Source organism: Giraffa tippelskirchi, chromosome 3, assembly GCF_054371585.1.
Source record: "Giraffa tippelskirchi isolate mGirTip1 chromosome 3, T2T-mGirTip1v1.2.pri, whole genome shotgun sequence".
NCBI classification, from domain to species: Eukaryota; Metazoa; Chordata; class Mammalia; order Artiodactyla; family Giraffidae; genus Giraffa; species Giraffa tippelskirchi.
The window spans coordinates 118206839-118225025 of NC_137277.1; the positions used below are offsets into that span (position 1 = coordinate 118206839).

General features: G+C 36.1%; 1 long non-coding RNA gene across 1 annotated transcript in view; it reads right to left on the reverse strand.

The window, feature by feature from the left end:
• The window catches only part of LOC145540486 (uncharacterized), a 41907-nt gene extending 25248 nt beyond the window's left edge, over positions 1-16659 (reverse strand). Inside the window, exons 1-4 of the long non-coding RNA XR_014078358.1 lie at positions 16412-16659; positions 14948-15121; positions 11559-11658; positions 9293-9449 (exon numbers count right to left, since the gene is read on the reverse strand). This is a non-coding gene — a long non-coding RNA (uncharacterized LOC145540486). The remainder of the gene's footprint in view (positions 1-9292; positions 9450-11558; positions 11659-14947; positions 15122-16411) is intronic.
• Positions 16660-18187: the final 1528 nt, after the last annotated feature.

The following is an 18187-nucleotide window of genomic DNA, read 5'->3' on the forward strand; positions in this document are numbered from 1 at the left end:
AAAGTAGTTAGCCTCCAATTAAAATAAGTAAATTATTTTTTTTAAAAAATGAGGGTACAGTTCAATGAAAAAGACATCTAATTTTTAATTTTGTTTTGTCTTGTTTTTCAAAATATTAAAGATGCTTTCAGTCACAAGGGAACTACCAACAGATTAAGAGGAAGAACCAAATCAATTAGGCTGCTTATGGAATTGCATAAGGTAGAAGAAAAATCTGTTTGCCTCCACACAACACCTTTCATCTTACTGAAAACTGCAGGATTGCATTGTGGTATTAACCAAGCTTTCTGACCATGTTTGGACATGAAGCTTCTAGTTAAAAGACTTACTTTGCAAGGACAAACTCTCATTATGTAATAATGCCCTGAGAGCAGGCCCTTGTTTCCAGAATTTACTAAATCCTGCCTTTTCTCCAATTACCATTTTTATGGGTTTCTCATACATGGCAGAAGGAAGGCTTCAGGTGATGGAATTCAGTCTGATCTGTGAGGTTCTGAATGGTAATTGCACACAGGCCATGAATAGCCATTCCTAGCATATTGCTACTTCATTTCCCCAGTAAAGTGGGAAAGCTAAATACAGACAGTGTCACATATTGGAAGCTACAGAAATAAATAGCATAGTAGAAGTTTTGAGAGAAAAATAACTTGACTAAGACACATTTAAGTTCAACCTGGACTAGTACATAATTTGAAGCCAAATACGAAAAAGTTCTATGCATAATTTATTGTGTCTATCTAGTGCCAGGAATAGGTAAAAGCATGGAAGAAAAGGAAAAGTGCAGAAGATAAGAGCTGTCTGCAAGAGAGTGTACCAAGGAAAACTAAATTTTGAATGAACTTCAATGAGATTTGATTTATGTATAGTAAAGTCATTCATTTAAACAGTGGTTTGTGAGTTCTGAAAGATGTATATATCCATGGAGCAATCAATATGCATAATAGTTTATATCATCTCAAAAGTTTTTCCACACCCTTTTGCAATCCATCTTTTGCAATCCATTTTCTCTGAAATAGTCAATCTGCTATTTTTTTTTACTATAAATTGCCTGGTGGTTTGCATAATTTTATGTAAGTGAAGTCACATAGTTTACATCATCTTGTGTTACCTCTTTCACTCAGCATAATAATTTTGAGATTGATTCAAATTGTTGTATCAGTAAAAGTTTGTTCCTTTTTATTCTTGAGTAGAATTCACCATGTAGATATTATTATGTGTATTATTTTTTCACTCAGTTCTTAATGAATATTCTCCATTTGATGACTTATTCCCAGTTCTTAGCTATCATGAGCATAACTACAGGGAGCATTTGTATATGAGTCTTTTTGTGAATATATGTTTTAATTTACTAGGGGAAATGCCTAGGTATAATATAGCTAGATTATGGTAAATTTTGAATTTTTAAGAAAATGGCTTATAGTTTTAAAACAATTTAAAAGTCTTTTTAAAAACTCGAGATTTTGAACAATTAAAAATTCCTTTCAACATTGAATCAGAATGTTCATTGCTTAATATCCACATCTATATTTGGTGAAGTGAAAGTCACTCAGTCGTGTCTGACTCTTTGCAACCCCATGGACTATACAGTCCATGGGATTCTCCAGGCCAGAATACTGGAGTAGATAGCCATTCCCTTCTGCAGCAGATCTTCCCAACCCAGGGATTGAACCCAGGTCTCCCGCATTGCAGGCAGATTCTTTACTGTCTGAGCCACCAGGGAAGCCTGTACTTGGTGAAATCAATGTTTATATTTAATTCATTCTAATGTATGTGTGACTGATTGGAAAAGATCCTGATGCTTGGAAAGATTGAGGGCAAGAGGAGAAGGATTGACAGAGGATGAGATGGTTGGATGGCATCACCAATTCAATGGACATGAACTTGGGCAAACTGTGGGAGACAGTGAAGGACAGGTAAGCCTGGTGTGCTGCAGTTCATAGGGTTGCAGAGTCAGACACAGCTTAGTGACTGAACAAAAGCAATAGATATGTGATGGTGTCTCATTGTGTTTTTCTTTTGTGTTTAAAAATATTTTTATTGATGTATAGCATACATGTGGAAAATACAACAATGATAAAGCCACAGCTGGAAGAACTTTCATCAAGTGAAAAAATCACCACCAGCCAAGTCCAAAAATGGAATGGAGAGTGTTAGATTGCATACAATTTGTTGAAGTGGCAAGTAATTTAAAGCAGAACAGAATGAAAGCTTGAAGATTATAGGGGGTGTTATTTTAATTTGATGGGGAAAGTCTTTCTAAGAAAATACTGCTGAAGCAAAGGATACCTGCATGAAGAGATGGAGCAATTCATTCTTAAATCTAGAGTAAAGGAGGGAAGAGCAAGTACAAAGGTTCAGAGGCTGGAGTGTGCCCAGAACATCAAAGACACTGCTCTTTTATGAAGAAAGAATCTTTCCAGTGCTTTCTTCCAAGTTCAGGAGTGGAATGGACTACACATGGAGTTACCATCAGTTTGTGATAATTTTTCTTCTATGCAGATTCATGGATTCACGTGGTAGCACTTTTCTTCTGCCTAAAAGATGTCCTTTAACATTTTCTGTTGTGTGGGCCTGCTGGTAATCAATTACTTATTTCAGCTTTTGTAAAATGTCACTGTTTTTCTTTTATAACAGTTTTTATTAAATTTGGGAAATATTTCTTCAAATAAATTTTGCCTTCCTCCATGTTTATTGGGTCACGTGTATCACTATTCACTGATGTACTGCTTACTTTTATTTTTAAAAATTTTACTTCTGTGCTCTGTTTCTTTCTGGATATTTTCTATTGCCATGTCTCCGGGTTCAATAATCTTTTCTTATTCAATATCTGATCTAATCTGTTGCTAATTCCATAAAATATCATTTTCATCTCACAGTTTTTAGTTCCCATCTATAAAAGTTGAATTTGGCTTTTCTTTAAAAAAATATTTTCTCTGTGTTATTTAATGTATAGAATCAATCACAATAACTGCCTCAATGTTTTCCTCTATAAATAATTACATAGATTAAAATTCATTTCCTGATATATTTTCAATTCTCCATTAAACATTTTTTTAATTTTTACAGTGAAGTTTCCTTTTTGTAATTTGAAGCTAATATATTTTTTCAAACTCTAAGTTTTAAGCTCTTAGAGGCAGTTAGATCCTACCCGTATGATTAATGGATAAAATAGTCATATTGTGTGATACAAGAGTTTAAGTCAATTTTATCCCTAATTATTTATGTTTCATTTAATACAGTATACTGATGTTTGTGTGTCACACGTTGTGAGTCAACAGGGGTGTAAAAAAGAGGGTTAAGTGACAACATTTCCCACAATATCTCATTCTGGGTCATCCTTATTTCTCATTCAATGGTAGGAAGCTTGTTCCCTCACAAGGTAAACTATTCACTTTGTGCAGTGACCTATTATTTATGAAGCACTTTACATAGTAGTAATCTGTCCTTGTAGGCACTACCTATTGATTCTATATCTGATGACTTAAACTCTACGGAATATTTGCTTTCCTTCATAGATCCTCTATTTTTTTAAAAAAACATCTATCATAATTTTAAATGTCTTCTGTTGGTCAGACAACTAGTAATATAACTGGTTTCCAAACCTAGGTTGTTTTTTAAACCACTGCATTTTGTCTGTCTCTCTTAACGTGCAACAGCTCCTCACAAAGTAACTCTAGGAATAGCCAAACCACTGCAGAGCACAGTAGAATAATTGCCTCCATTAATCTGGTCACTAAATGCCTATTAATGTAGCAGAAGCCAGCAATAATTTTTATGATAATCACATTCTGCAATTGATCTTCACTTGGAGATTGCATAATACCGTGTTAAGGCCATAAACTTTGGCATTATATAAGCCTGTTTCCTTATTCTGTTATATGCTAGCTATGGAACAAGTATTTTAGCTAAGTTTCATTTTCTTCTCAGTAAAATGGGAGTAATATCCCATACGTTGAAGGGCTTCCCTGGTGACTCAGTCAGTAAAGAATCCGCCTACAGTGCAGGAGACCTGAGTTCGATCCCTGGGTTGGGAAGATCCCCTTGAGAAGGAAATAGCAACCCATTTCAGTATTCTTGCCTGGAAAATCCCATGAACAGAGGAGCCTAACAGGCTACAGTCCATGGGTTTGCAAGAGTCAGACATGACTTAGTGACTAAACCACAACCACCTTGATGGGCTGTTGAAAGGATAAGTTTAAATAATGTATGCACTATGATAAACATACAGTGGCTGCTGAATAAATTAGTAAATTTTGCTTCTGCTTTAACATAACTTACCAAGAGCTGCAGTGAGAGCTCAAACAGATATTGATAAATTGGTTGAATGAAACAAAGCCAAGAACAGGGTGTTGGCACATGGCACTAGATGGTTTCCACCTGCCTGACACTGATCCATGAAACACCACCCTTAAGTATAGGCACACAAGCAGACTCGAGACCATCCAATGGCCCACGTTGCTCTGACTTGTTCACAGAGAGAGCTGAGAAAATCATCCAATGTATTTCTGAAATCCAAATGCCTTATGTCTAGGGTATTTTTCCTCATCTAATAGTCTTGTAGCTGTATTAAAAAAGGGAATAAATTTAGTTTGTCATGTTTCATTTACGGAGATCATGCTAAGCCCAAATGTTAAGTGCTTTCTTTGTAAGCATTCACAAACCATCTGTTTTGTAATCTGGACTAGACATTTTGGGGAGTTTATATTAGGTGCTATCATTTTGGCTTTCCCTAGTGTTTACCTTTTAGGAAGCTGAGGAATTCATTCATCTGCAGGTATCTTGTTCTTTTTCCTGTTTTATTTCCAGAGACCTTAAATATTCTTCCCAACTTCTGCAGTTAAGGGAAACTTTCATATTAAAGATTATTCTCCTTGCAAAGGAAAAGAGGTGCAAAATAGAACCCCTGTCTCTCTGAAATCTGTTGACCATTTACATTACACATCAAGCTCTGGCTTTATTCCTTTCTTGTTCATTTTTTCCTAAACACAGCTTCATAAGCTTTTTTTATTGTTCTTAGTCTATTGTGTCACAGTCCATTCTGGGATTTAACCCTCTTCACCTAGTTTTACAGTTCTACAACACTATTTTCTTTTTTTCTCTTGTTGTTTGATATCCTTTCCTTTGGAAGTCATAACACACCGGAAAGCCTTTTCTGTGGCCAAAATAGCTTTTTTTTAGCTATCGTTCTGCTTTTCTCCTCATTTGTGGTTACATCATTTGCTTTCTGGTTTTATTTTTTTCCCCACTACAGTGCAACACATTTCTCTTGAGACTTAGTCCCTTATAAAGCTTCTACAGAGGATTACACCTTCTTTTGCTCTGAGAATCTTGACATTTATTTTTCTAAACTTGTAGACAGTGCCTCTGAATAGGAGAAGTACTCCCTTCCTTTGATATTAAGAATTCTCAAAAGACATGGTCATTTTTTTTTTTAATAGCAAGTTTCTTTTGACTGCAATTTATCAGTGAATTCTTCTTTTTGGTCAAAGTATGCATGGTTGGATGGCATCACCAATTCAATGGACATGAACTTGGGCAAACTCCAGGAGGTGGTGAGGGACAGGGAAGCCTGCCATGCTGCAGTCCATGGGGTCGTGAAGAGTTGGGTGTGACGTGGTGACCGAACAACAACATGCTTATATGGATTTATTGGCTCATCAACATATTGTAAGATGGGTATAATAATAGTGATTGCTATTAAAGTAATTAAAATTCATTGATTGTTCCCTTTGTGCCATAGGCATTTTAAGTGTTTAACATATATTTCTACATAATACCCTCACCAAAAATTCAAGTTTTGCATTTCTGGGTAGCATATCACCAAAGCGAGTATTATACCTTCTCAGTGCTCCACACTTGGAGGTACATGATCTCCATATGTTTTGTTACTGGTGATACTAACTTGACCACTTGGTTAGAATAGTGCCTGTTTTCTCCACTGTGAATTTATAATTTCCTCTTTTTGTGATTAAAGTATTTATTTTGGAGATGCTTTGAGACTGCACAAATATCTTGTTTCTCCTTAAATTTTCCTTTTACTGATTTTAGCACTCATCCATTCAGTACATCGTGCAGTAATTATTATTGTGATGTTCTAATGGTGCATGCATTTCTTGTACATTTATTAATTTGAATTCTTTTTAAGGAAAGGTTATCTTTTCTTTCTCATTTCTTTTTATATTCATTTATTCATTTTTATCAATATGGACCAACATAATTTCCTTTATTTAGAGTGAGGAGTACAATCAATTACTACTGTTATTTTGTTTCCCAGATTGTTCTGACTTTGGCCGTTGGGAGCTCTTTCAGGTTGGCTCCCGTGTTTCCCTGATGGCTCAGAGGTTAAAGCATCTGCCTGCAATGTGGGAGCCCCAGGTTTGATCCCTGGGTCGGGAAGATCCCCTGGAGAAGGAAATGGCAACCCACTCCAGTATTCTCACCTGGAGAATCCCATGGACTGAGGAGCCTGGTAGGCTACAGTCCATGGGGTCGCAAAGAGTTGGACACAACTGAGCGACTTCACTTTCTTTCCTGTGCTTTTTGACACAGCATTCTGTTTCTTGAACTCTTCCATACTTTCTGTCAACACAAAGTATTCCAAACTCAACTTGTAATTTTATGTGTCCCCAATTTGGAATCAGCCACTTCACCAAGAAATCCTGTTACTGTTGTTGGAAAATGATATTTAAAAACCAGAATTTGATTGCAAAGTGTGCTCATTGCTTAGTCCTTTAGCAGACAGTGCTTTTAGTCCCTCTCAGGACATAGAACTAGGAAATATGTGTACCCACGTTAACTCAAGCATATATATACACACATATACATGTATTTATATTTTTCCATCTAAAACATCAGTTCATACAGATAACACTGACTCCAATCTACATTAATGGTTTATATCCATATCTGCATCTATTTATATATCACTGTAGGACTCATTACAGCCTCCCTACTTCCTTTATTTATAGATTTTTTTTTTCTACAACAGTGAAAATATTGCTCTCATATATTAACTCTTTTCTTCAACCCTAATAAATATGTACTTGTAGAACTGGCAGTTCTTACTCCTATGAAGAACATGTTTAAGTAACAGAATGTGTTTGCCTACAGTGCCCTTGCAGACCTTACAGCACCCAGGCAAGTGACTGTTTTCTAAAGTTACATTGGTTCCTTCCTCCCTGTTCCTTTCAGTGTGATTATATGATTGATTTGTGATACAGTTGGATTCATTTGTCTGCCTTCTACCCTGGGTTTTCTCCAACATCTTGGTGGATTTAAGGACAACTTACATAGAGTAAAAATTTATTTTGTGTTGCTGAATCCTATGCCTTCTGATAAATGCCTCAAGTGACATAAAGTTACTTATGACATGGTTACTTTTCCACTAAAATCCTTCATGCTACCCTTTGTAATCAACACCTACACCCACCTCCACTCAAATCCCTTGCTATCTCAGATAGTTTTTTTTTTGTCTGTAGTTTAGCCTTTAGTCAAAGATCACATAAACATAATTATATAATTTTGGAAAATTACTGGCCACTATTTCTTCAAATATTTCTTTTCCCTCCCTCTTAATCCTCTTACTCTTCTCTTTCTCAGATTATCTATTATGCATATATTGGAGCATTTTATACAGTTCAACAAATCCTAGATACTCTATTATTTACCTCTTCCCTTCCCTTTTTTCTTTTTTTTTTCTTCAGTGTCTTAATTTGGGTAATTTCTATTGACCTAACTTTAAGTTCACTGTTTCTTTTCTAGATTTGATTGCATTTACAATGCACATATCAAAGTCATTCTACATTTCTAATGCTTTTTAATTTCTAGCATTTCCATTTGAATCTTTCCTATAGTTTCCATTTTTCTACTGAAATTACATATCTGATCTTACAGATTTCCCACCTTTTCCACTAGAGCCTTTAATATGTCATTTATAGCTACTTTAAATTCCATGTTAGAAACTTCCAGTATCTATGTCATACAGAAATCTTGTTTTGATGATTACTTTGTCTTTGAGAAGCAGTTCTGGTTGTTTGGTTGGTTGGTTCATGAGAATTTATTATATGTATATTTCTGAACGTCAGACATCTTGTGCAGTTCAGCAGACACTGAGGCAGCTTTTACTCCTGGAAACGGGTGTGCTTGTCCTTCTGAGTCTTAAGTACAGTCTACTGAATTAGTTAGGAGTGGAGCTGTTTGAGATGCATTGTTGCTTTGTTTACCCTCGGTTCACCACAATCTTCTAATTATTCTATTGATACCTAGTATTTAGACTGGTAAGCTAGTTTGCCAAAGACTTTTAACCTTAACCTCTGCTCCACCATCAGCTTTAGGTGCTGTATCCTAGACAGAGACTCTTTTTATGCTCATGTCCCTTATTCCATGGACAGTGGAGTCTGGCATGCTATAGTCCATGGGGTTGAATATGACTGAGCAACTAACACTTTCACTTTCCCTTATTCCACAGTTATTTGTCAGTTAACACTGGTTAACCTGAAGGTATGTGGGGGGTTAGGTAGGTGCGTCATCCATAGGTGTCAAGAATATGTTCTACTCCATTCTTTTGTTCCTCTCCAAGTGATTCCTCTTAAGACAGGCTGGGACTTAGGACCAGGGACCCTTTACTACAGTGCTTGCATCTAGACAAATGTATCCTTGAGCAGCAAAATACAAGAAAACTGTAAGGAACTAAAAATAACTCCATGCATGTGCAGTTGGGGCAAATTATGGACAACAAAACACAAAAAAAAGACCAAAAAGCCCTACTGCCACTTCTGAAGAGCTGAAACAAAAGCAGGAGGTTGGGAGCAACTTGCGGGATGGGCACACCACTTAAGCCACCCTTCCAGCCCAACCCTAGAGTGTAGTGGCTGCCTCTCCATGGATTTTAGCCTGGTTATCTGACAGTAATCTCAGCTCAGGTTCAAGGAAATCCATGATCTTGCATTTGTACAGCTTTATTGTTTCTTTATGTGGGTGGAAGTGATGCTCTTTCCAGCTCTCAAGATCATAAGAGGAAACCAGAAATCCTTCCAACATCTGCTCTCTCCACACTCAAACTTCTTCCAACAAATTGCTTTTAAGAGTATTTATTTTCTCTGAAGGACTCATGTGCCATTCTTATTGCTTAAGAAATGTGCTCAGAGAAGTATTTGTCTATCTGAAAAGTTTTTTTTTTTTTTCTAAGTGGGATATAGATAAGGATTAGGGGTAGATAGACAAATATTTAAAGAACACACATTCAGTTGAATCTCTGTATGCAACTGGAAAAAGAGACAGAAATAATACTCACCTATATCAATTGTCGATTTAATATCTATGCCGAATAATGCATTGGATTAATATTTTCGGTGAAAGACAGAGTACTTGACCCTTTTCCCTGATTTTGCTGATGTTCATACTTGTTAAAGTGTTGTGTTTCTTTATTTCCTGAACTTCTACTTCCTCATCTGTCAAAAGATTTTTACTTGATTTTAGAAATAATTCTTTGCATTTGAAAGCCTGGCTTTAGTCATGATATAACTATGGACCATTAATTTTAGAACACTTTGGTAATATCACTATAATAAAGTTAGCTCATTCGTTCAGTCATTTAGTGAATGTATAATAAATATTCATTGAGTTTCTCTTTCATTTTTTTAGCAAATACCGTTCTAGGCACAGGCAATTCAAAGTGACTAAGATAGACAAGACCACTGGACAGAAAGAGCTTCTATTTTAATTATGCAAATGATTAAAGAAAAAGGCAAAAAACCATATAAGGATTTTTTTTAAGGGTTTAGTGCAATTAATAAAAGGAAATTGTGTAATAATGTTTGGGATTACTATATTAGTCACTGAAGAACTTTAGGAAAGGATGATATTTGAATTGAAATCTGAAAGAATTCAGAAAATCCAACTATGTGTCTATCTGGGAGAAAAGAAAAGATATATATACATATATATATGTTTGTGTGTATATAAGTGTCTTTATGTATATATGTGTGTAGATATATAGATATGTATCTATCAATCTTATGTATTATAATATGAATAAATATATGTAAATATTTTGTATATGGGCTTCCCAAATGGCACTAGTAGTAAAGAACCCTCCTGCCAATGCAGGAGATGTAAGAGATGCAGGTTCGATTCCTGAGTTAGGAAGATCCCCTGGAGGAAGACATGGCAACCCACTTCAGTATTTTGCCTGGAGAATCCCATGAACAGAGGAGCCTGGGAGGCTATGGTCCATAGGGTTCCAAAGAGTCTGACATGACTGAAGTGATTTAGTACACACGTATGTATATATACACACATATATAAATATATACATATATTTAATATATATATAAATATACATATATATTTATAGCCCACCAGGCTCCTCTATCCTCTATTCATGGAATTCTCCAGGCAAGAATACTAGAGTGGATAGCCATTCCTGACCCAGGGATCGAACCCAGATCTCTTGCATAGCAGGCAGATTCTTTACCATCTGAGCCACTAGGATGTGGAAAGTAATAAATAATAGACTATGACTGATCAGCAAATGGCTTGAAATAGAAGGATGCTTTCTCCATTTCCACTCTAAGCAATTTAAAACTACTCAAGATACTCATCAATTCTAATCCTGTAACACATTACAAGGTAATCTGATCTACAGGATGCACTTTCATCACAGAGTTTTAATGTGATTTTCATAAATTATTAGATGCAGCCTCTTGGTGCAATTAGAAAACATCTAAAATTTCCCAATCAATCAAAGCCCTGGATGGCTCTTTATTGTAATAGGGGAAAGAGTTGTAACTTCATGGTCCATTGCTAATGGGTTGTTCCACTGTTGTGGTTAATAGCCTGAGTTTCTTCTACATCTAATTTAAGGTCTCTGAATTAAATAGATTAAAAGATTAGTGGGAGCTCAATGATGTATTAGTGTGTGTGCAACCAATTATGTCTCTTTCTAACTTAGTTTTATCAAAATCTGAGTTTGTGTTAGAAAACTTTTTTGGCTTGATGTGAGGAGGTCGATCTTCAGTTATCAAAATTATTTCATAAGATAACAAGTTTCCTCTGGTGCTTTTGATTACCTGAATTGACTGTCAACAGCAGCACAGATTAGTCTAAACAAATAAACATACAAATAGGAAGCATTATTTGTAGAGATTGGAGTTTAAAATTCTAATCCAATATATATTCCCAATAAGTGTCTCTGATCAAGTTACCAGATATTTCCTATTTAATGTTCATGTCACTTACTAGAAGTACCAAAATGCTTTACCCCTCTGGTTATTACCTCTAGGAACCATTTATAAAAGATTCTAGTCTCTAAGCCCTTTTGCTAGTCAAAAGCTGAGGAAATTTATCTGCTACATGGAAGACAGTAATTCTTGGGATACAGATAATGTTCTTTTCTATATACCTGACACAGAGTGAGAGAACTTCACAAAGATTTTTATAAGTTTTTGACTTATAATAAAGTTTCATTGTTTTTCCATCTCACTACATAATTAGAATAACATAATTTTGTGTGAATGTTAAAAAAAAATTAGTAGATGACTTGCTTTTACAGGCTTTACCTGGGAAGTTTGTTATTCCTTAGAGGTATGGTCAGATTCCTTGGCACCCCAGGCCACAAATGTCCATTTTTGATCTTTCTCAATCTACAGTCAATTAGCTCTAAGTGAAAGTAACATAGAAAAGCCATTATTCAGATAAGTCCATTAAGAGTCATTTTTCTTTAAAGGCCAATGGTGAGAGGGAAGTTCAAATTGCATGATCTTATGATTCTGATTATAATTTATGTCAAAACTCTTATTTTTATTCATATCATAACTCAAAATATCAACATCTGAGATTCTGTGCTAGTACAGTTCTTTTCTTACCATGATATTTGCAGAGCAACTGTTGTGTACAAGCCTATATATTTATAGAATGTGTGCTTGACAAATGCAATCATAGTCATCCTCGGATATAGCAATATCATTTGTCCAAGTAATTCTGAAAGGTCTCCAGTTGCATAAGAGTTCTGAAGAAGGCACTTTTTTTGTAAACTTCAGACAGTTATTTCAACGTCTAAAATTTTAGGCATTTTTAATTTAAACTATCTCAAGGGGTCTTTTAACTCACAAATTTAGGAAAATAATAAAAAGGATTATTTAAGGAGACCAAACACTTGTAAGAGAAATGACACATAAACTTACTTAATTGGTAACTTGTCATATAATCATGTTAATTTTTGGCATAACATGTGGCAAACAGGTTTGATTCATTTTGTCAATAGTTCTGCCTTTGAAAATAATGACTGCTCTTCAGCCATGGGTACATAGAATTAGGTATTTAGTTCACCTGAATCATGTACTCCTGCTTTCCTATTGCTTCTTTCTCCTATTTCAACTGCTCTTCTTTTCTGAGACTCTAAATTACTCTTGTTTGGACAATTGTGATAATCACCTAATTGCTCTTCTTACATTCAATGGCACAACATATCACAATGCTGCTTAAGTTAACCTTTATAAAATAAAAACCTTCTCATGTGATTCATCTACTTTATATCCTTTGGTAGTAGTAGTGATAGTAGTTTGGTAATTACAAAGTATTTTCTGCAGTGCTTTGGCTTATTAATTTATTTTGAATAAGGTAGGCATTTATTCTGTTTAGGCACTTCCCTAGATTTAGAGGCATAGTAACAAACAAAGCATAAGTTTGACCCCTATCCATGCCTCTAGGCTTCCTGTCCTTGCAATCTGCCCTCCAGTCATGCGGAAATCTCTACCATCCCTGCAAAGCAACATGCAAGTATCTGTGATCACAAAGTTGTTTTAGCACCAAGTATAAAAGAACACATGAAGCCTGGTAACATGTGTTGGATCTATTGAGCACTTATTATACACCAGTCTCTGTATAAGGTGTTGAGGATACAACAGTGAAGAAAATCAAAGTTCCCTCCCTCATGGGTCTTTCACTCTAGTGTTCAGAAATTATAGAGGCAAGTTTGCAAATTCACAAAGTAGCCAAATTTTTCTACTGCTACTATTTCAGTATTTGTGAACTGCCTTATGATCATCCCTAGAAACATTTATATTTTTATGATTTTAATCTGGGTTTGTTTAATCTTCATATTGTTCTGTTTTGTGACCTGCCTTTGGTTATTTTCTCATGAGATAGGAAGTCTCTTGAGGCATAAGCAGGGCAACTGCTTACTGCCGTGTACACTGTGCACTTCACATTCACAAAGATGGTTGTCATGATTGGCACTTTAAAGTTGGACAAATCAATATTCAAACTAACTAACTTAGCAGACCATCAGAATCACTGTTGTTGTTCAGTCAGCTCTTTACGACCCCATGGACTGCAGCATGCCAGGCTTCCCTGTCCTTCACTGTCTCTCCGAGTTTGCTCAAACTCAGGTCCATTGAGTCAGTGATGTGATCCAACTATCTCATCCTCTATCGCCCCTTTCTTCTCCTACTTTCAATCTTTCCCAGCATCAGGGTGTTTTCCAATGAGTATGCTCTTCTCATTAGGTGGCCAAAGTATTGGAGCTTCAACTTCAGCATCAGTTCTTCCAGTGAATATTCAGGGTTGATTTCCTTTAGGATTGACTAGTTTGATCTCCTTGCTGTCCAAGGGACTCTCAAGACTCTTCTCCAGTTCGAAAGCATCTTATCGACAGTTCAGAAGCATCAGTTCTTCAGTGCTCAGCCTTCTCTATGGTTCTTTGGTTCTTTGACTCTCTACCATGTTTGAAAATCACTACTTTTTGCCACTGATGAGGGAGACTTCCTTAAAAATTACTGCAGCAATTCTGACTCACTGTATTTCAAGCCTAAACTGTCTCTAATATGAATTTAAATTAATTCAAATTAACCTTACTCTCTATCCAATCAACTCAAGATAGAATACTCAAAATCATCTCTAACACATTTTTATATCCCAGTCTCTATATATAGTCATTAAACCATTGGATTCGGCTACCATTGTGAATTTCAGATTTCTCCTTTCCTAGCATTTTTCATAGCCACTGCCCTGGTTAATTCTGAATCATGCCTCTCCTGAACTCTTCCAGTTACCTCTTAACAATTCTCTCTGTTCTATTCCTTTGGCACCTTTAATCCAACACCTACACTTATTCATGAGTGATTTAACTGAAAAACAAACCCAATCACCACTCGCAAACTCAAAAATATTAATTGGCTCCCCATTGTCCATGGCATTAAGTCTAAACTCTCTGATGTGAAATTTAAAGTCAGCTTGCTACTAAGTCACTTCAGTTGTGTCCGACTCTGTGCGACCCCAGAAACGGCAGCCCACCAGGCTCCTCCATCCATGGGATTTTCCAGGCAAGAGTACTGGAGTGGGGTGCCATTGCCTTCTCCGTAAAGTCACCTTAAGTCCAGTCGAATCTATCTTCCTATTATGTCTCTAAATATTTTATTTACCCTGAATCTTCTCCACTGCCAGCTACTAGCTGTTCCTTAAACATATTATGCATTCCCCTCATTCTTTGTTTGTGTTATTTCTTCTACTTTAATGCCACGTTCTGTTTTACTCCCCAGCCCCCCCCACCCCATCAAAGGACAATCAAAATGTTATTTACACTTTTCTGCTCCAGTGTGCTTTTTCTTAGATTTTTTTTTTTCTTGGTAGAATCATGTAGAATTTGATAGCATAGGTAAATGCTTTTAACTTATGTGTTAAAATAAAGATGTATACAAAGCTATAGTTACTATACTGATCTAATTTGGTAACAATTTTACACGCACACAGTGTGATTGACTGTGTTGTGTCAACTTGACTAAGTTGGAAACTATATGGTTCCAGTTAAGTGTTTGATAAAAGCAGAACTTAAGCAAATTTAGAAAGCAGAAGTAAAGGAGCAGTCATTCTTCTCTGAAATTCCTCTCTGAAATTCTGCCATGATGACAGGCAGAGGGTACTTGGCAATCTCCTGCTTTGCCTCACTCACCTCTCCTTTTTGTCCAGCTCCTCCAAAACAAGACAGTTGCTTGTGAATCCACAGAGACAGTGTCTATACTGACATACCCTTAGTCCACTCCACAAGCTCCCACATTGTTGACCTACTTCAGGAGCTGGTCAGTTTATTGCTTGATGACCTCTTCTCTGAACCTATAACTTCCAACTGTAGACGTTTAATTACACAACTTCTTCCTTCCTGTCCCATCACACTCATGTTGACTCTGTTTCTGCAGGTGAGTCTGACTAACACATATGTGTAAAGAGAAAGCAAGTGGGCAGTGGGTAAAGGGTGGGAGATGCAGAGGTAAAGAATAAATATACTGAACTATTAAAGGTACATCTCTCCAAAACAGCCAACAGACACATGAGCTCAAGTAATTATGTGACCTACATTTATCTCCGATCATGTGATTCGTGAAGCTTCCTCTTTAGGGAGGCTTTATGTCTAACTGTCTGTTCTTGATTACCTAAAGGAGAATACTTCCACCACCCACTGAACTGGGAGTTTAGTCTCCTTTTTGGCCATTTGGGGCTTCTCAAAGACAACATAAGCAGGCAGCAAAACAAATTACCTTGGGTTGAGGTGATTGATTGTGATCATCAAGGAAATAAGATTGTTACTGTATAATGAGAGCAGAGAAAAGAAGTAAGACATGAGCCAAAGTGATTCTCAGAGTTCCTTTTTGTGTCACATTAACCTTATACAGTCGAGGCTGTTCAATGTTCAAAGCTCTCAGATATTAAGATTTGAGTCATTCACTAGGAAAAAGACCCCAATCAACTGAGATACTAGCTGAAGGGAGGGAACAGATACTTGGAAAAGGATGTGGTGGATCAGGTCATAAATAAATAGAGCCTCAAGATCAATTGCAGAAATAGCAATTTTAGCTCATGCCCACTTTCATTTTATTTTCAATTGATTTTTCCCCCTTAAATGTTCCACAGTTTTCTGTTGAGTATATTGATGGTGATTATCCCTACAATTGAGTCAGCCCATAGGTTACAAAATATTGAGACAGCATCATAAAACTTAATGAGAAATGGGCATCCAGTCCAGAGCTTCTGAGCATTGTGTTGTATGAATGAACTGATTTGGGGTTTTGTCACTTTGGAGATGGAATGAATGTACTTTCAGTTTTGTGTAAAGACAGCCTTATTATATGTTAGTGGATTTTTTCCCTGGTTTGGGGAGTAGAAAGAATCAATTGTGGAGTATATTTGCCATTCAATGTCTCTTTAACTTCAATGCCCATGTTAATTTCAGATTTATCTATCATCATGTGCATCTGTGAAAACTAATGAAGGGAAATCTTATCTTTCCATAAATCCTGGACATACAAATCTGCTTTTACCAAGAGGATGAGTTTTGAACTCATTTTACCCATGAGTTTTGAAACTTAACTGAGTGACAGATATGCTTAAGAAATGTAAAGCTTCTTTTCATTATCCTGACCTGAATGCCTGTATCCAGAGATGACACCACAGGCCGGGTACCGTCCCGTACCGTCCAAACTCTTCCTTCTGCTCACACTAGCTGTGGTTTCTATGTTCCACTTATTGTGGTTTTCTGCCTAATATCAAAGATTCAGTATTTAGTTTTCCCAAACATTTTGTGTGATATCTGCTGCCTTTCAACAAATCATTTTCCTGTTTATGTTATCCAAAATGACTCTCTGCTTCTTGCAACAAAGAGCCTTGTATGACTTCTAATGTGTTGCAGTCCTTCTGTGTATGTGTGTGTGTTTATCTTCTGGGATGCATCTTTGAAAATTCTGCCAATTATTATGTCACAGTAAAATATTCCAAGCTTTGTATTTTTAAAGTACAAAATACAAAATAAAGTATTTTTAGTTAAAAATATGCATCATTTATACAACAGTATTTATTGTGTACCTGTTACACAACTGGCACTTAGAAAAACACACACACATAAGTAAACCTAGGTCTCCTGCATTGCAGGCAGATTCTTTACCATCTGAGCCACCAGGGAAGCCCAAATATAACATAAGGCAGATAAATCCATGCAGCAGATGACAGAAAACAAAATAATGGGATACAAGGGATGTTGAAATATGGGTAAAGTTTCATTCATCAGAGCTCATAAAGGGCAAGGTAAGGTTTGCAGATAGTCCCTGAAGCCTGAATGGGATTTTGGTGAACAGAATAGTGGAGAAAGTAATAACAGAAATAGGAACATATAAAACAAAGCACTGCAAATTACTACCCATTATGGAGACAATATGAAATTCAGTAGAATTCTACTTTTTCATCTCTTTCCTCATACTAAATGATTATGAATATTTTGAAGACAGTGGGAGTTTCAATAATTATTTTTAATAAATAATAATAGTGACTATTATATATTTACTGTGCCATTTATATTATGCAAAATGCCTTATACTTTAAAAAAATTATTCTTGTACTTTCATTATAGAAGCATTAGTATAATTAATTACATTTTACAGATGGGAAACTAAGGGTGGAACCATGAAGTTACTTGCCCAGAGTGGCACATTGATGTTAATAGTTGGCAAACCTGGACTTGATCCCTTTCAGTCCAACCTATGAGTCTTTACCACTATCTCAGACTGCTTCCTTTTCATCTCCCTTTGGGTCTATATTCACTCAAGAGTCCCTTTTTAAGAAGGCAAGATCCTTACCACAGCTACTAAGTAACCTTTATAATCATGTTACCACTATGCTTTTATCATTGCTTAAACAGAAGTATTTCTAAATCACAAGAGGCTCTCATCAAAGTGGGCTTTCCTGGTGACTCAGCAGTGAGGAATCCACTTGCAGTGCAGGAGATCCAGGTTAAATCTCGGGTCTGGAAGATCCCCTAGAGTAGGAAATGGCAACCCACTCCAGTATTCTTGCCTGGAGAATCCCGAGAACAGAGGAGCCTGGTAAGCTCTGGTCCATAGGGTCACAAAGAATCTTATACGACTGAGCAAGCATGCACACTCATCAAAGTAAGACTGTTCCCAAAATTAAATATTTACAGTTTTAATAGCACTTCACAGGATAAAAAAGAAGTATTTCAGCTTTTCTCTTTAAAAAACATCTCAATATACAGATAAATATTCTTTAGGTTTCCCTTAATGGAATCGTTAAAGAATATTCTCAGTGCTCTTCAAGTGTTTATGACTATTGAAAAAAGAATGATTCCCTGCTTTCTTCCTCACCATGTCCTGTTTTGAAATCTTTAATTGTTTTTCTAATCCACCAG